The following is a 21,607-nucleotide window of genomic DNA, read 5'->3' on the forward strand; positions in this document are numbered from 1 at the left end:
ATTATTACCAATAATATTATTATTAATAATATTAGTAACGTTATAAATTAATATTTCTATTATTAATAATAATATTGTAAATATTATTATCAATAACATTATTATCATTATATTATATTATAATGTTCTATTATTATTATTTATAACATTGAGAATATTTTTATAATTATATTTATTAAATTATAAGATTAAATATAAAATACATATAATATAATTACAGATATATAAAAATAGAATTACTTATACATATATACTGTTATAATTATACAAATATGTATTCAGTATTATTTTTATATACAAGTACGTATACAGTAATATATATACATATGTATATATGGTTTATTATATATATATACAAATACAGAAAATTCGTATTCAGTTGTGCATCGCTTTCCATCTGGTGTGAATTGATTTTATGTCCACAAAATCGTACCCATCATGAATACAATCATCAGAATGAATCCAAAATCGGTTTCACATCCCCATCCATACTATATCTGATTTTTGTTTCTGCCTCCTAAATGGTACAACATCACGATCGATCGTACAAATCAAGTTGATTACATAATTTGTCTGCACTTTGAGTTTTCCTGATTGAATATCTGTTGTCGACCAAATCTATGCTATAAAAAATATAAAATCGAATATTAATACTGTTGTAATCACTAATTATCACATTATACATATAGCATTACTGCAATTGGGAAATTAAAAACAGAAAATACAGAAACAACTTACCAACCTCTTGAGGTTTTATTCGATCACCACCATTACGAATCCTTGCTCGACTATACATCTTTTCGTATCTCTAATGTTCAACAAATCAATCACCATCCTCCATCTCTTTCTATCGTCTATCTCTCTCTCTTTTGTGATTATTAGAAAACCGCCATAACCCACTAGGATCCACCATTAGTCGAACATTATATTTTTTTTTTGGGATTACAGCCGTAATCCATACAAAACAAAACCCACCATCATCGTATGAGTACAAGCTTCCATCACCTTACGACCTTCACAATCAACCACCACAATCTTTATTAAACAAAACCCACATGCCATTCACTGTTTAAAATCGATTACACCACAAACTATCACTCATTATGTTACTCGCTATAGACGGCTGCACTGCTTCGCAGCTTATTTATTTCTCTCGATCAAACGAAACTCAAACAAACCTGCTACTATATGATTTCATCACCAACTGAACTACCACTTCGACATTTTTTTCTCTCTTTATCTACGGCCTGTTTGAGCTGCTGCAATGCTTGTGTTATTTTCCAAGTCCTATTATAATAGAAGTATAAATAATGAAGTGGTGCATGATTGGTAAAGATAAAGAGAGTTCTCCTGTCTGTAATCATAAAAAGGAAAAGGAGTATGGCCGACACTTTTGGAATCAACTAACCCACTCACTAATAAACCAAATTATTATATATTGTATACGTATCAATTGTGAACTGGGAACTAGTTTAAACCTTGGGCCGTGATATTGGCCAAGATCCAGCTTAAGTGTTGCCATTGGGCTTTTGATTTGGGCCACTGGTTTGCTGTGTCCTTTTCTTTCTGCTCGTTTGCTGCTACACCTACTTGTTTTTATTCACTGAATACCCACCTGCAACTTCAATTCATTTTCTGTTTATGTTTGGTAATGATGACAATAAAGAGTAACATTGATGATGATGATTGATGATAAATGTAACGATGATGGTGGTGATATTAAATAATGGTGATGGTCACGATTAGGTTATGGTAAAGAAACGCGAATATGAGGATGGTGTCACTATGAAGATGTTGGGGCTGTGACGTGATGATAATGATTATTATGATGATGATGGTAATCAAGAAGGTGATGAAACGATTATCTATTGATGATGATCGTATTGCGTAAATGATAAATGATGATGAACGAGGATATTGATAATCAATAACCTATTTCTTTTCGGTTATTATCTCATTCTGTTTTTCTGTAAACCTGTCGACAAGCAAACCCTAGTAACCAGACTCTAATCGATCAAGTTTGTGGAGAAGAAAGAAAAAGGGAATATATGATAAGGGGTTATAAATAAACCGATGGATATAATTTCAAAAAAATCAAAACGGCCGAATGGTTAAGGGGTGTGTTTGTGAACGGGAGGTCTCGGGTTCGATCCTTGCTTGGTGCAATTATTCTTTTTTTGAGGGCTTCTAAGGTAGTTCCTAAATTTTGAAAATCCTTATTATTATTATTATTATTATTATTATTATTATTATTATTATTATTATTATTATTATTATTATTATTATTATTATTATTATTATTATTATTATTATTATTATTATTATTATTATTATTATTATTATTATCATTAACATTGGTATTATTATTAGTATTATCATCATTATTATTAATAATACAATGTATCATTAATAGGCTTATCAGTTAAACATTAATATTAGTAATACTGTATAATTACTGAAATTTCTATTAAAATTATTAAAAGCTACCATTATTATTAAAGTATTATTTTCACTAAAACTACCATTATTACCGTTATCAGTATTATCTATATCATTATTATTAAAATAATTACGATTATGAAAATAAAAGTTTTAATGACATTATTAAAGTTATAAGCACAAAAATAAAGATTATATATAAAAATATATTTAATACACATAACTTAACTATATTAATATAGCTATATATAAAATGAAAGTATATATAATGAAACTTATTAATCTACTATATATATAAAGTACATCACTAATAATAATATATTTGTTCGATTACAATTATGTGTATTAATAAATATACAAATGATATAGGTTCGTGAATCCATGGCCAACCCTGCATTGTTCAATGTTGTCATATGTATTTTTACTACAAAATACAGTATAGTGAGTTTCATGTGCTCCCTTTTTAAATGCTTTTGCAATATATATTTTTGGGACTGAGAATACATGCGCTGCTTTTATAAATGTTTGACGAAATAGACACAAGTAATTGAAACTACATTCTATGGTTGAATGATCGAAGCCGAATATGCCCCTTTTTGCTTGGTAGCCTAAGAATTAGTAAACCAGTCTACTAATTGACGCGAATCCTAAAGATAGATCTATTGGGCCTAACAAACCCCATCCGTTGTAGCGGATGCTTTAGTACTTCGATGTTATTTTATCATGTCCGATGGATGTCCCGGAATGATAGGGGATATTCTTATATACATCTTGTTAATGTCGGTTACCAGGTGTTCAATCCATATGAATGATTATTTTTGTCTCTATGCATGGGACGTATATTTATGAGAAATGGAAATGAGAATCTTGTGGTCTATTAAAATGATGAAAATGAATGATTATGATAAACTAATGAACTCACCAACCTTTTGGTTGACACTTGAAAGCATGTTTATTCTCAGGTATGAAAGAAATCTTCCGCTGTGCATTTGCTCATATTAGAGATATTACTTGGAGTCATTCATGACATATTTCAAAAGACGTTGCATTCAAGTCGTTGAGTTCATCAAGATTATTATTAAGTCAATTATACTTAGATATATTCTGAAATGGTATGCATGCCGTCAACTTTCGATGTAAAGAAAGATTGTCTTTTCAAAAACGAATGCAATGTTTGTAAAATGTATCATATAGAGGTCAAGTACCTCGTGATGTAACCAAATGTAATGTATTCGTCCAGATAGATTAGGATGGGTCTCTACAGATGGTATCATAGCGGTGGTCATAGCGAACCAGGTCTTGCATTAGTGTGTCTAACTAGTAGTTGTTAGGATGCATTAATGAGTCTGGACTTTGACCTAGTAGTTGTTAGGATACATTAATAAGCCAGGACTTAAACCTGGTCTGCATGTTAAAAGTTTTGCTTATCGTTCTAGTCAAAAAATATCTACCTATCATTTTCAGTCTCGACACGTCTTATTACAATTATTGCATAGATGGTGTACAGAAAAATTCATATCCCATCACATTAAACCTTGTCGGACACGTTTCCTTAATTTTCTCCGTAATCTACGGGATCTTTGGAAGTATGTATAGATATTCTATATAATTAGAATATCATTCGATGTCCAAAAAAATTATTTTATATCCAAAATCCTTTAACTGATCGTGAGAAATGGATCCTACACCTAGCATGGATTCCATTAGTTCCGGAAACGATTTCGAGATGCATATTGAAGTAGACTCCGAAGTCAATGAACCCGAAGTGTCTCCACCGTTTAGCTATTTTTCTTTCTGGAGGAAATGGGGGTGGGTCCGAGACTTACTCACTCGATGGGGAAATGAAGAAGGCGAACCCTACCGTGAACCAAACTTACCTCCTAACATTAGAGAAAATGATGTACTCACCGGTGAACCTATGCGCAACACTGTTTTCACCCTTCTTGCCAAAATATTCCGCCTCAAAGGTCGCATTACTGCAATCTCAGAAAATATTCAACCTCTACTTCCAAATACCAATCAAAGAGGAATATTAGAAGAAATTAGAGAACTTCGAATTGATAATCAAGATCTATCGAATCAGATGAGTGGGTGGATAGAAATGATAGAGGGTAGGATAGAAACCCTAACAAGAATGGTGCGTGATTTACAAGCTATACTTATTACACCAACATCATCACCAACCTCAGCACCAACAACACTTGTACCACCGACAGCAACATCCACATCACCAGACTCGACATCACCATCTGTACCACGAACATAATCTTCGTTCTACCTATCGTTCTATCTACTTTATCTTTGTTCTACATATCAATCTACATCGATTACCTTCGTTCTACATGGCTATCATGCAATCTCTAAAGTCTTAAAGATTATATATTCTCGTTCTAACTGTAAATCAAATAAGATTAATATCTTATTGAGTCATTAAATCTATGATTACATCTGAAAAAAATATATATGTAAGTATATTTTCATAAAGATCGTAATTAAAAATTTTTCTGTACAAATTATTAATGATGAGAATATTTTAACGGGTAGGTAATACCCTTGAAATATTTAGATCTCACATTAACATGTTACCTTGTACATTCTTCAAATCCGATTCAACAGACAGTTACTATCCTACATACAACCACAGATATACGTATTCGTTCATCAAAGAATAACCATTTTCATTCCAATTCAATTTCATGTATGAGTTTCTGCCGATCAAAATCCAAGTCAAGATTTGACAAGTGGCATAATGAAGAAAATAATGGACAAAAATAAATTGATTAGTAACCGATTAACTAACTACGTAAAAACTTTAAACCTATACCAACCAATTCTAGCTAACTGTTCCTAGCTAACTGTTCCTATATGACTATTTCCTTATAATATACTGGTTTTGGTTGAACTATTGGACTATTGGACTACTATCATTGGACAATTAAAAGGTATTAAAAGAGTAGAAAATATTAATTACAACACATTTTGACTTAAAAGATCGTTAATAAATTACATCTACTATAGTTAAATATTTCCTCAAGTTTGTCACTTGATTTCATCTTAAACATCTTTTGTAACTTGATTTCATCTTAAACATCCTTTGTAACTTAATTTCATCTTAAACCTCATTTGTATCTTGAAAATTCCAATCTGAGTTCAAACCTTTCATGATTCTTGAAGACACCTCAATCGAGAGGATGAACCAACCGCACTTCATTTACGGAAGAAAAGATTGATGTATATAGTTATGCACCTGAAAAACTCTCAAAAACTGAGTAAACGTTTAACACGTAGCTGTGCTAATTCCTTTAGTGTTATTATTACCCAAAATAATCTGGTAATCCCTTTCAAAGTAGCAACTTTTGTCACAGCTCCAGCAAGTCAACTTCGACTTTTCGTCCGAAACAACCTTATTATAACCTTGATATATATGCGTGCTCTTTTATTTGTTACCTGAGAACCTTTTATATTCCACCGTATTACCATCAGCGTTTAATCATCTAAAAACACAATTCTCCTAAAACCACCTCGGATTGATAACCAACGATTCAGATATGGCTGCATTAAATGCAGAGGAAACAGTAAAATTGTAGATGGCCTAAATGGCCAAGAGAGTGATGATAAATAATGGAGTGTTGAGAACGCTCGATAGAAAATTTGGTACTGAAAAATGGATTGAACTAACCATGAAGGAGACCAAGGACAAATACAAGGACCAAATCCTGTATTCAAAGAATCCAGGTAATTCTGGATCTGATGAAATCTTTAGAGAATATCTTGCTCCGAAGTCATGTTAAAATCTTGCGGAAAATTTTTCTTCATCAACCTTCGAACTTAGAAATTCCAAAATATCATCATACATATCTTCGATATTTCTGAGGATATTTTCATAAATATTCTTGTCTGAAATTATCTACCTCTTCGTGTTTTCTGTATTCCATTATTTTAGAAACTTCTGTAAAATCTAAGTATAAATTATGAATGAATTGTGGAGAAGTGTTGGGAATTGAAGCATGGGTTAGTATAATATAATGACGTCCGGCCAACGTGATTATATTACAGTAAGTCATGCTGGAAGTTCTAATGAAACATGATGATTCACAGATCATAACGTCATCATGCGCCATGTTACACGACTCGTTCAATCTGTTCAATCTCCGAACATATCAAGAAAATATATTCTTGAAAGTTCTATCCTCAGTGAATCTGGTAATTTGACAAATTAAATCGTGAGAATACGTTCCTTCGTGCTTAGAACGTTATAATCATTCAAAACTCTATATCTACGAATTCTGGACCATTATTCGCTTGACTTAAAGTCGGGAAGAGAAAAACGGGAGCATGGAGCTCCAAAATATAAGGGAAAATATAAAGCCCAACAACAACACAGAAATTACAAACCGTGTATATCAATGCGTATAGCTATATAAAGACACGGGAGAATTAGAAATACTATAACCCCAAGGTAATAATAGAAGTGAATAGGTTCCTCCGATGGTAAATGGAAAAGAAGAATGACATATATGATAGTCTTTATAAGAACAAGGATCAGAACTGGATTAAGCATTGTTACAATTTTAAGATGTATGGATTAGGGAAGAAGTATAGGAATGGTGAGAATAATAAAACGAAAGAGGTCAATTTATAATGAAATTACCTGACAGAGCAATCGAGGCAGATCATCGCATTTAATTAAAGAGATCCTAATTTCCTCATTTACCGAAGAATCAGATCTTATATAGATTACGAAGATTTTCTTTAATTTCCTTGAATTCCAGAAATCCACCTTGACTACGTCAGAGGTTAAAACAAATCTTTATTATCTCATTTCAGTCTTTTGTGATAGCCTCACTCATACGCTTCGAGTAATTGAATCATTTTATCTATATTACTCTATGGTAATAAAATTCTATTTTTATCAACTCATAATCATAATGAAGACATTCTTATTGTTAACCATGACAACCACACTCAAATTTCGGGACAAAATTTCTTTAACGGGTAGGTACTGTGACGACCCGGAAATTTCCGACCAAATTTAAACTTAATCTTTATATGGTTTCAACACGATAAGCAAAGTCTATAATTTTGGGTCTTACAATTTTGGAACAGTTTACATGAATGCAGTTGTCTTTTAACTATTCCCGACGATTCACGAACCATTGTGTGTAAGTAAATATGTAAATAAATATATATAAAAATAAAAGTGTATATATGATATTTTGAGGTAATAAAATAAACATTAATCAATAGGAATTAAACATATAAAATAATAATAAATTAAGTATTTATATATAAAGCTATACATGATATTATTATGAATTTATATGTATATGTGTGATTCTATTAATACTTATTAATTGTGTATTGTGATATATATATATATATATACATAAATATATATATATATATATATATATATATATATATATATATACATAAATATATATATATATATATATATATATACATAAATATATATATATATATATACATATATATATATATACATAAATATATATATATATATATATATATACATAAATATATATATATATATATATATATATATATAGTATTTATATATAAAGCTATACATGATATTATTATGAATTTATATGTATATGTGTGATTCTATTAATACTTATTAATTGTGTATTGTGATATATATATATATATATATATATATATATATATATATATATATATATATATATATACATAAATATATATATATATACATAAATATATATATATATATATATATATACATAAATATATATATATATATATATATATATATATATATATATATATATATATATATATATATATATATATATATATATATATATATAAGAAATTACTACTCAATAAAAGTTATTACATAATATAAAATATAAAGTTACATAAACAATAACATGTAATAGTAATATATTAAAAATTACAAGTTAAAATAAAATTGTTATATCAATGTTATTACTTTCATTACTATAAAAATTACTAATAATATTAAAATCAGTATTAGAGGTATTACCATTTTAATATATGATAATGCTAAAAACGAACATGTATTTCATAGCATTATCCCTCAAGAAAGACAAGCTTTTAGTTGCAATTGTTCTATTTACAAGTGATATTCGTTTAAATAATAAAAGGTGAAGAAAAAAGACAGATTCGACAAATTGAAGACGCAAATGACCAAAACGCTAAAAAGTACAAAGTACAATCCAAGAGGTTCAATTTATTGATGAGAAACGTCTCAAAATTACAAGAGTACGAGCCGCAAAACGCAAAGTACAAGATATTAAATCGTACGAAAGGACGTTCGAAAATCTGGAAACGGGGCATGAACCAACTATCAACGCGCAACTCAACGGAGCTAAAATTTCAAGTCAACGATGCACTAGAATATAATATAATATATATATATATATAATTATATAAATTATATATATATATATATATTATATTATATATTATATAAATTCGAGCAGCCCACGTTTTATAAGGAAAATATCTGGGTACAGCTGGCCATGCGATCGCATGGCCAGGAAGAAGAAAAAGCATGCGATCGCATGAGCCCAGGAGGCTGGTCACATCTATAAATTGGAACGTTTTCTGCTCGAGTTAAACACACCTAATTCAATCTTCTCCCCAACTCTCTCAATATATATATATATATATATATATATATATATATATATATATATTTATAATTTTAATTTTAATTTAAGATTAATAATAATAAGGTTATGGTAGCGAATGTTGTAAGTTTGTAAGTCAAAATTATGTCCGTGTAACACTACGCGATTAATACTCATTGTAAGTTATGTTCAACCTTTTTTAAATTAATGTCTCGTAGCTAAGTTATTATTATGCTTATTTAAGCAAAAGTAATCGTGATGTTGGGCTAACTATTAAGATTGGGTAATTGGGCTTTGTACCATAATTGGGATTTGGACAAAAGACCGACACTTGTGGAAATTGGACTATGGACTATTAATGGGCTTTATATTTGTTTAACTGAATGATAGTTCGTTAATTTAATATAGAGATTTACAATTTGACGTATCTATAAATAACCATATACACTCGATCGGACACGATGGGCGGGATATTTATAAGTACTAATAATCGTTCATTTAACCGGACACGGGAATGGATTAATAGTCAATGGACTCATTAAAACAGGGGTGGATTACATACAAGGACACTTGGTGTAATTGTTAATAAAGTATTAAAACCTTGGATTGCACACAGTCGATAACCTGGTGTAATCATTAACAATGTATTAAAACCTTATTACAGTTTAAGTCCCCAATTAGTTGGAATATTTGACTTCGAGTATAAGGATAATTTGACGAGGACACTCGCACTTTATATTTATGACTGATGGACTGTTATGGACAAAAACCAGATGGACATATCGAATAATCCTGGACAAAGGACAATTAACCCATGGCAATAAACTAAAATCAACACGTCAAACATCATGATTACGGAAGTTTAAATAAGCACAATTCCTTTATTTTATATCTCATCTCACGTTTATTTACTGTCATTTTATTTATCGTACTTTAAATTATTGCACTTTTATTTATCGCACTTTTAATTATTGTCATTTACTTTACGCTTTAAATTAAGTTATATTTATTTTTAATATTTTACATTAGGTTTTAATTGTGACTTAAGACATAAAATCGACAAATCGGTCACTAAACTGTGATGCCCCGTACAAAACCATCATGTACAATTCGTCAACAACAGGATCTTCACACGGTCAAACACTATATGCTGTTTGAAAACCAGTTTGCATTCATAAAAAGACATAGCGTTTACAAAAGATAACGTGCATCCTACGAATAGGAGTGATAAGGCTAAAAATGAACACATATTTTACAGCATTATTCCTCAAGAAAGACAAAATTTTAGTTGATATTGTTCGATTTACAAGCACTATTCGTTTAAATATTAAAAAGTGAAGATAAAAGGCAGATTCGACAAATTGAAGACGGAAAGGTCCAAAAAGCTAAAAAGTACAAGATTCAATCAAAAAGGTTCAAATTATTGATGAGGAACGTCTCAAAATAACAAGAGTACAAGTTACAAGACGCAAAGTACACGTATAAAATAGTACGCGAGGACGTCCGAAACTCCGGAACCGGGACCTGAGCCAAGAAGAAACTCCCGACGCAACGGACCAAAAATATCTAGTCTACTATGCACAAGAATATAATATAATATATATATAATTATATATAATTATATATTATATATTATTATTATATTAAGTCGGCAAGAAGAAAACAAAGCAATTTGGCTGGATCCAGGGTAGCCATGCGACTCGCATGGCCAGAGGCACAAAATCCATGCGAGTCGCATGGAGTGAAAATGCTGGTCAGGTCCTATATAAAGCCAGTTTTCTGCCGAGTTTTAAACACCTAAATATCTATCTATCTCTCTCTCATATATACGATATAAATATATATATAATTTATATTTTAATTTTAATTTTAATTTTAATTCTAATAATAAGGGTATGTTAGCGAATGTTTTAAGGGTGTAAGTCGAAATTCTGTCCGTGTAACGCTACGCTATTTTTAATCATTGTAAGTTATGTTCAACCTTTTTATATTAATGTCTCGTAGCTAAGTTATTATTATGCTTATTTTAAACGAAGTAATCATGATGTTGGGCTAATTACTAAAATTGGGTAATTGGGCTTTGTACCATAATTGGGGTTTGGACAAAAGAACGACACTTGTGGAAATTAGACTATGGGCTATTAATGGGCTTTATATTTGTTTAACTAAATGAAAGTTTGTTAATGTTAATATAAAGATTTACAATTGGGCGTCCCTATAAATTACCATATACACTCGATCGGACACGATGGGCGGGGTATTTATATGTACGAATAATCGTTCATTTAACCGGACACGGGAATGGATTAATAGCCACTAGAATAATTAAAACAGGGGTGAAATTACATTCAAGGGTAATTGGTGTAATTGTTAACAAAGTAGTAAAACCTTGGTTTACACGCAGTCGATAACCTGGTGTATTCATTAAACAAAGTATTAAAACCTTGTTACAATTCGAATCCCCAATTAGTTGGAATATTTAACTTCGGGTATAATAATAATTTGATGAGGACACTCGCACTTTATATTTATGACTGATGGACTGTTATGGACAAAAACCAGACGGACATATTAAATAATCCAGGACAAAGGACAATTAACCCATGGGCATAAAACTAAAATCAACACGTCAAACATCATGATTACGGAAGTTTAAATAAGCATAATTCTTTTATTTCATATTTAATTTCCTTTATTTTATATTTAATTGCACTTCTAATTATCGCACTTTTATTTATTGTTATTTAATCGCACTTTTAATTATCGTACTTTTTAATTATCGTAAGTTTATTTTATCGCACTTTTATTATTCGCAATTTCATTATCGTTATTTACTTTACGCTTTAATTTAAGTCTTGTATTTATTTTATATTTTACATTAGGTTTTAACTGCGACTAAAGTTTTAAAATCGACAAACCGGTCATTAAACGGTAAAAACCCCCCTTTATAATAATATTACTTATATATATATTTGTATTTTTATAAAAGTAAACTAATATAGCGTTGAGCTTTGTTTAAAGATTTCCCTGTGGAACGAACCGGACTTACTAAAAACTACACTACTGTACGATTAGGTACACTGCCTATAAGTGTTGTAGCAAGGTTTAAGTATATCCATTCTATAAATAAATAAATATCTTGTGTAAAATTGTATCGTATTTAATAGTTTTTCCTAGTAAAATATAAACTATTTTATATACACCTCGCATAACATCAAGTATTTTTGGCGCCGCTGCCGGGGAATCGCCGAAGCGAAACGCCATATTTTTAAATTTTAAGTTATAATTTGTTTTTGTAAAATTTATATTTTTGTTTAAAAAATTAAAAAAGTAAAAAAAAAAAAAAAATTTTTAAAACTATAAAAATCGAAAAAAAAAAATATAATATTTTAAAATCTATTTTTAAGTTTATTTATAAAATTATAAAGTATTTTCTTTTTAGTTTTAAAATTTTAAAAGTTTTTATTATTTATATATTTTATTTAATTATAAAACAGAAAAAGAAAATAAATATTAAATAAAAATTACGATTGAACCTGTCATTGACCCCCCTGATTTGAACCTGCAAGGAAGGTCATGCGACTCGCATGACCCCCTCCCTAAAATCATGCGACTCGCATGATGACCCAGGTCAGGCCACATATAAACCCTAATAACGCATTAATTACGGAGTTTATTTAATTATTATTATTCTAAACCCTAAAACTATTATTATTATTATAATTAAGTTTTTAATTTATTTAGTTATTTTTACTTTTGTTTAGTTTTATTATTTATTTACTTAATACTATAATATAAAAAAATATAAAAATAATATTTTTATAAAATCTAATAATTTTATAACTTTTTATAACTTTTATATTTTGTTCCTTTTTAATCGTTTTAGCGTAACTTTTGTATTTTTAGCTCATATTTAATTTTAAACTTAGTTTTTGCTATAGTTATTTTTACTCCTAGATTTTTAGGCTTTGCCGTAAACTCTCTTAAGTGCTTTTTCTTTAAACTAAGATTTAGGTGCTTTAGAATTTTGCGACGCCTTTTTAAGTTTTAGTTTCTTTTTAAGTTATTTCCATTTGGGATTTAGTTTTTCCTGTAAGCTTTAATATTTTTAGACACCTTTTACTATGTATCAATTATCATTCCAATTAGTAATTTCAATTTGCGATTATAATTTTAAGTTAGTTGTAGTAATAAGGTTAGGTTAGTCAAGTATTTTTAAGTTTTTATAAGTTTCTTTTTTTTTCCGTCACCTTTTTCAACCATTTTTCTTTTTCTACCTTTTTCGACGAACTTTTTTTTTTCTTTCTTATTTCTCGCTATTCTAGTTTTAGGACATAGATTTTTATTCTACTTCTTATCTAAATTTCTTAAAATTACGAAAATTTATTTTAAGTGGTTAAATTAATAGACATCAAAATTTTCTGGTTCGTAGTAATAGTTGGATTTGTACGTGGACCGGGTTATTGGAGCCAAACAGTCCTCAATTATATTGAGACCAAACGAATCCTGCCCCTCTGCTGCATCTTTTGGCTATTCGAAAGGTGGGCAAAATCAGAAAAGTCTATTAATTGGATAACTTATTATAATTTTTCTTTCCTTTTAAAAACTAATAGGATATTCAGTGAATGCACCGAGCAAGACGTTCATCACCTTTTGTACGCTCACCACCTGTAACTAGATCAAGACATTTAGCAAATATAACCGCCGTTGATTTTTCTTTAGAATCGTCATCCAGTCAACCAAGTACTTCAGTTCAAATTTCCGATAATCCATTTTTTGAACCCGACCTCACAATTGAGAATCCGGAGAATATTCAGGAACGGTTCGTAGATCCTGAACCATTAAACTTTCCTCCGGAACCACCAATCATTCAAACAGAGATTGTTGAGGAACGAACCATTAAATCAGAATCATCTAGTGATACCGATTCAACAAATTCAATTATGGAGAATCTGGAACCTTTAAGTATGGAAGACCGAATGAGAGCTAAACGCACTGGCCAAGGTCACGCAATTACTCATCCAGACATTAATGCGCCAGATTATGAAATCAAAAGACAAATTCTACACATGGTGACTAATCAATGCCAATTTAGTGGTACGCCGAAGGAAGATCCAAATGAACATCTACGTACCTTTAATAGGATCTGCACACTATTTAAAATCCGAGAAGTGGAGGATGAACAGATATATCTCATGTTATTTCCCTGGACTTTAAAGGGAGAAGCCAAAGATTGGTTGGAATCGTTACCTGAAGGGGCGATTGATACATGGGATGTTTTAGTTGACAAATTTCTTAAACAATTCTTTCCTGCATCTAAAGCCGTAAGACTTCAAGCAGAAATTGTTACGTTCACACAGAAACCAAATGAAACTCTATATGAGGCGTGGACTAGATATGGAAAGTTGTTAAGAGGATGTCCGCAACATGGTTTAGACACCTGTCAAATAGTACAAATATTCTACCAAGGATGCGACATCACTACAAGAAAAGACATAGATATAGCAGCTGGTGGTTCTATTATGAAGAAAACCGAAACTGATGCTTACAAAATTATTGATAACACTGCTTCCCACTCACATGAGTGGCACCAAGAAAAAGATATCATTAGATCATCTAAAGCAGCTAGAGCCGATTCTAGCCATGACTTAGATTCCATTTCCGCAAAGATAGATGCTGTGGAGAGACGAATGGAAAAGATGACTAAAGATATTCACTCAATACGAATTAGTTGTGAGCAGTGTGGAGGACCACATTTGACAAAAGATTGTCTCAGTATTGAATTAACAATGGAACAAAGAGAGAATATTTCATACATAAACCAAAGGCCTGGAAATAATTATCAGAATAATTATCAACCGCCAAGACCAATTTACAATCAAAACCAGAATTATAACCGAAATATTCCATACAACAACCAACAAGGTCCTAGCAATCAACAAGTATCCAATAATACTTACAATCAGCAAAGACCTAATTTTCAAAACAAACCACCACAACAAACCGATGATAAAAAACCAAATTTAGAAGATATGATGACGAAGCTAGTTGAAACTCAAACGCAGTTTTTCACATCTCAGAAACAAACCAATGAACAAAATGCTCAAGCATTTAGAAATCAACAAGCTTCTATTCAAAATCTGGAACAAGAAGTAAGTAACCTAGCAAGGTTAATAGGTGAAAGAAAACCGGGAAGTCTACCTAGTGATACAAGTGCTAACCCCCGGAATGAAACAGCTAAAGCTATTACCACAAGAAGTGGCACAACACTTAAACCACCTGAAATACCTGTAACTTCTGATGAAACTATTCATACTCCACAAGAACCACAACCTGATCAAGATAAGGAAAAAGAACCGGTAGTTGAAAAAGTTAATGAAGATAACACAGTTAAGGATAAACCTTATGTTAAACCATACCAACCACCACTTCCTTACCCGAGTAAAATGAAGAAAGAGAAACTTGAAGCCGAGCAATCCAAATTTTTGGATATGTTTAAACAAATAAATATAAATCTTCCTTTCATTGATGTAATTTCAGGAATGCCAAGGTATGCTAAATTCTTGAAAGATCTAATCACAAATAGAAAGAAAATGGAAGAACTCTCGGCTGTTACTATGAATGCTAATTGTTCAGCAGTGCTGTTGAATAAGATACCAGAAAAACTATCTGATCCAGGAAGTTTCACAATTCCATGTTTTCTGGGTAGTCTTAGTTCAATAGAAGCATTGGCAGACTTAGGTGCTAGTATAAATCTAATGCCGTATTCACTATACGCTAAACTAGACCTTGGAGAATTGAAACCAACAAGAATAAGCATACAACTAGCCGATAGATCAATAAAATATCCTAGAGGGATAATGGAGAACATGCTAGTTAAAGTTGGTACTTTAGTATTTCCAGTAGATTTTGTTGTTTTGGACATGGAAGAAGATTCTCAAGTTCCTCTCATATTAGGAAGACCATTCTTAAACACGGCTAAAGCAATGATAGACGTGTTCGGTAAGAAACTGACCCTAAGTATAGAGGATGAGAGTGTTACCTTTTCAGTTGATAGAGCAATGCAACAACCACAATCTGCAGATGATACATGTTATTATATTCAAACTATAGATGCACATGCAGAATTATTAGAAGAATTTCCAGAATTACAAGGAACAGGAGAATGTTCTTTAGGAGAAGGTAATGAACCAATTGATGAAGCTGAAATGTTAGCTACACTTATAGCTAATGGATATGAACCAACAACAGAAGAAATTCAAATGCTAAAAGAAGAAGACAGATATCGATATAAATCATCGATAGAAGAACCTCCGAAATTAGAGTTAAAGCCACTTCCAAACCATTTGGAATACGCTTATTTACATGGTGAATCTGAATTACCTGTAATAATATCGTCTTCTCTTACTGAAAATGAGAAATCACAACTCATTTCTGTGTTGAAAGCTCATAAACCAGCCATTGCATGGAAGATTCATGATATTAAAGGAATAAGTCCTTCGTATTGCACACATAAAATCCTTATGGAAGAAGGTCATAAAACGTATGTGCAACGCCAACGAAGACTAAATCCTAATATGCAAGATGTAGTTAAGAAAGAGATTATTAAACTGCTAGATGCAGGTTTAATTTATCCAATCTCTGATAGTCCATGGGTAAGCCCAGTTCAATGCGTACCTAAGAAGGGTGGCATGACTGTCATTACAAATGAGAAAAATGAGCTTATTCCTACTAGGACTGTAACAGGATGGCGTGTATGTATTGATTATAGAAAATTAAATGACGCCACCAGAAAAGATCACTTTCCCTTACCTTTCATAGATCAAATGTTGGAAAGATTAGCCGGAAATAGTTACTATTGTTTTCTAGATGGATTTTCCGGATATTTTCAAATTCCAATAGCACCCGAAGATCAAGAGAAAACCACATTCACGTGCCCTTATGGTACTTTTGCTTACAAACGCATGCCATTTGGACTTTGTAACGCCCCTGCAACCTTTCAAAGGTGTATGATGGTGATTTTTCACGACATGATAGAAGAATGCATGGAAGTATTCATGGATGACTTTTCAGTCTTTGGTGATACATTTAAATCATGTCTAGTTAATCTGGAACGAATGCTAATTAGATGCGAAAAATCAAATCTAGTACTTAATTGGGAGAAATGCCATTTCATGGTTAAAGAAGGCATCGTTCTTGGACATAAAATTTCAAAAGAAGGAATTGAAGTGGATAGAGCTAAAGTAGATGTAATTGCTAAACTTCCACATCCCACCAATGTTAGAGGAGTTAGGAGTTTTCTAGGACATGCCGGTTTTTACCGACGTTTCATAAAAGATTTTTCTAAAATTGCCACTCCTATGAATAAACTCCTAGAAAAGGATGCGCCATTCATCTTTTCAGATGAGTGTATCAAATCTTTTAATATTCTTAAAGAAAAACTCACTAATGCGCCGATCATGATAACACCAAATTGGAATCTACCATTTGAACTAATGTGCGATGCAAGTGATTTTGCAATGGGAGCCGTTTTAGGACAAAGGATTGAAAAACGATTTCAACCTATATATTATGCTAGTAAGACGTTACAAGGAGCACAAACGAACTATACAACTACTGAAAAAGAACTCCTTGCTATTGTCTTTGCTTTTGACAAATTTCGATCATATCTCGTTCTAGCAAAAACGGTGGTCTATACCGACCATTCTGCTCTTAGATACCTATTTTCAAAACAAGATGCTAAACCAAGATTAATCCGTTGGATCTTACTCTTACAAGAGTTTGATATTGAAATCCGAGATAAAAGAGGAGCAGAAAATCTCGCCGCTGATCATCTTTCTCGTCTTGAAAATCCCGAATTAGAAGTTCTAAATGAATCGGCCATACAAGACAACTTTCCTGATGAATATCTATTGAAGATAGATTATAAAGAAATCCCATGGTTTGCAGACTATGCAAACTACTTAGTTTGTGGATTCCTTGAAAAAGGATTATCTTACCAAAGACGAAAGAAATTCTTCAGTGATATAAAACACTATTTCTGGGAAGATCCACATCTGTTTAAAAGTTGTCCCGATGGAATAATACGCCGATGTGTATTTGGAGATGAAGCTAGTAAAATTTTAAACCATTGTCACACAGGACCAACAGGAGGGCATTATGGGCCTCAACTAACAGCAAGAAAAGTTTATGAAGCTGGATTCTATTGGCCTACAATTTACAAAGACGCACACCTTCTTTGCAAATCCTGTGATGCATGTCAAAGGGCCGGAAAAATAAGTCAACGTGATGAAATGCCACAAAATGTCATCCAAGTATGTGAAGTATTTGACATTTGGGGTATTGACTTTATGGGTCCATTTCCAAAATCTCATAATAATCTATATATACTCGTAGCCATTGATTATGTATCTAAATGGGTGGAAGCACAAGCTCTCCCAACTAACGATGCACGAGTTGTAGTCAACTTTTTAAAACGTCTTTTTGCAAGGTTTGGAACACCGAAAGCTTTAATAAGTGATCGGGGTACTCATTTCTGTAATAATCAACTTGAGAAAGTTCTTAAAAGATATGGAGTAACTCATAAAATCTCCACCGCATATCATCCACAAACAAGTGGACAAGTTGAAAATACCAACCGAGCTTTAAAACGTATTCTAGAGAAAACCGTAGGATCAAATCCGAAGGAATGGTCCATTAAATTGGAGGATGCACTCTGGGCTTTTAGAACAGCCTACAAAACTCCAATTGGAACCACACCTTTTAGACTTGTTTATGGAAAAGCATGTCATCTTCCAGTAGAAATTGAACACAAAGCATTTTGGGCTTTGAAAACATGTAATCTTGATTTACATGAAGCCGGACGTCTACGATTAAGTCAACTAAATGAATTAGAAGAATTAAGACATGAAGCATACGAAAATTCGTTAATCTATAAAGAAAGAACGAAGAAATGGCATGATAAAAGAATCAGAAGTTCAAAAGAATTTAAAGAAGGAGACAGAGTTCTTCTTTTCAATTCACGATTCAAGCTATTTCCTGGAAAATTGAAATCAAGATGGTCTGGACCATTCATAGTCAAAAGAGTTTTCCCATACGGAATGATAGAATTGATAAATTCAAATGGGATTGAATTTAAAGTTAATGGTCACAGAGTTAAACATTACATACATGGTCCGATGGAAGTCGACAACGAAGTTAATCACAATTTCGATACCACAACTAACTAAGTGTGGGGAGAATCAAGTCTTTAAAGGATAATATGTATTTCTGTTAGAGTTAGATTGTCTGTTTTCGTGTAGTTCTCGAAAATGGAACCCGAATGGTCTTTCCCTAGCAGACCCTAAAGAACTAGTCTTCTCCCCCCATTCTGAATTTTTATTTTTTTTAGGTTTTTACAAAATGTAGACTGCCTGTGAACTAAACCATGGTCTAATGCTACACGCTTTGATCACTAAAAGAAATAATGACATACTACCGAGTGAAATAGTATCAGTAATCAGAGAAAGAATGGACGGAGTTAGAAAAGAATCCAGATGCGAAGATAATAAGTTACAATTTGGTAAAGGAAAATCAAAATCTGCAGCGAAAAGAAGAGCACGACACCTAGAATGATGTCACAAATGCGGAAAATGGTCACATGGAGGTAAATGTTCAAATAATCAAACCTATTCAAATACCGAATTTGTTACTTTATGCAGAGACGGACCGTTCATATGTTTAGAAGAAAAGATACTGAATGCTCGAGGTTACGCCTATGTAGCCATGGAAAACCAATTAAACCGACTATCTTATGAATGGAATAGATCATATAACTAAGAAATCTATTTCACAGGTATGTCTGTACAGTTTTTATTTTTATTTTTATTTTTAACCTTTTGATAATAAACGCTAATTTGTTCGCTAAAAAGTATTAAATTGGTATTGAATAAAATTAGGTTTGGCGACCGAAATTATTGATATCATTCAAAAATTTATTACATCACTGCGAAATTTAACGTTTATTCTTAAGGTATAAATATCTTTAATCAATCAACCCAAAATATTTCAAAAATTCGTCATGAGTCAAATTAGGTCTTGGAACCGAAATTACTTTACCGAAAAGAGGGGCGCATATTTTTGATAATATTTGATTGATTAAAGTGGGATAAAAAGACAAAAAGATTTTTAATTTTATTTTTACCATATTTTTAAAATTAATATTTAAATCTTAAATTAATATTGTAAACTTTGTAAAAACAATATATTTAAAATTGTAAATATTTGAAAAATTAATATAAGTTTGATATGAATTTATAAATTTTTAAATTAAGTTTGGTGTGAATTTTTAATTTTTAAAATATAAATTTTTAATTTTATGCATTTTAAATTTTAAGTTTGGTGTGAATTTTTAATAATAATTTTGAATTTTATATTTAAGTTGTGTAAATTTAAAAACAAAAATTTACTTTATCTTTTTAAGTTAAAAATATGATTTTCAAAATTCGTCGTGAGTTGAAAACTAGACCGTTGAGTCGAAATTGCTTTACCCGAGGGCGGGACGAGAATTTTTATTATCATTATTTTTAATCTTATTGATTTAAAGTATGCCAAAAAAATTAAAAAATCCAAAAATCTAAGCTTTTAAAACAATCGCTTGAAAATGACAAAATTTTAAAATTTTGTCGAGGGACGGACTAGGGCATCGTCCCGAAACGACCTCGTCTTAAAAAGAAACAAAATTTTTAAAATTTTATTTAATTTATGTTTTAAAAGTTTAAGGTTTTATAGTTAAAAAAAAAAAAAATCCAGAAAATACACCCCATGCGAGTCGCATGGGGATAGGCACAAAGTCATGCGACTCGCATGGCTACAAAAAACTGGCCAGGATCATTTATCCAGCGAATCTGTTTCTTTCTCACAATACACACACATATACACGAACTTGCACCCAAATACTCTCATAAATCCGCCATTTTTCACCAAATTTCTTGCAAAACTTCACAACAATCATGCCTAGATTCAGTAGTTTCAACCCCTTCAGGAGAACGGTAAAGATTTCACCCCTAATCTCTTTAAATTCGAATTATGTGTGTTCTTGAGCCATTTTACCTAATTTAATTTTTGTTAATTTTTAGTGAAATTAGTGTTAAATTGATGTTATATTATGCATGTATATCCTAGATAGAAGCTATTTAACATAAATTGAAGCTAAAAACTTCAAATTTTTAAGAATCTAGGGTTTGTGTTCTTGAGCAATTTGGGGCTTTTTGATATAAACAGGTTATGGCCGATTTTTGTCATGAATTGTTGCTAAATTAAGTAGTGTAACATGTTTAGGTAGTTAATTGATCCAAACTTTGAGCCTAAACATGTTTTTGAGAATTAAAGTGGACTTTTTAAGTCTAAAAATTCATGAACTTGGATAATTTGATATAAAGGCCATTTGAAACTTGTTTCATTGCTAGTAGTGATTATTTTGGCATGTTATTTGAGATAAATGCTTATGAACTTGATGTACATTTTTCGTATATGCTTATTTGACAAAG

The sequence above is a fragment of the Rutidosis leptorrhynchoides genome, chromosome 9 (genome assembly GCF_046630445.1).
Source record: "Rutidosis leptorrhynchoides isolate AG116_Rl617_1_P2 chromosome 9, CSIRO_AGI_Rlap_v1, whole genome shotgun sequence".
Taxonomy (NCBI): Eukaryota; Viridiplantae; Streptophyta; class Magnoliopsida; order Asterales; family Asteraceae; genus Rutidosis; species Rutidosis leptorrhynchoides.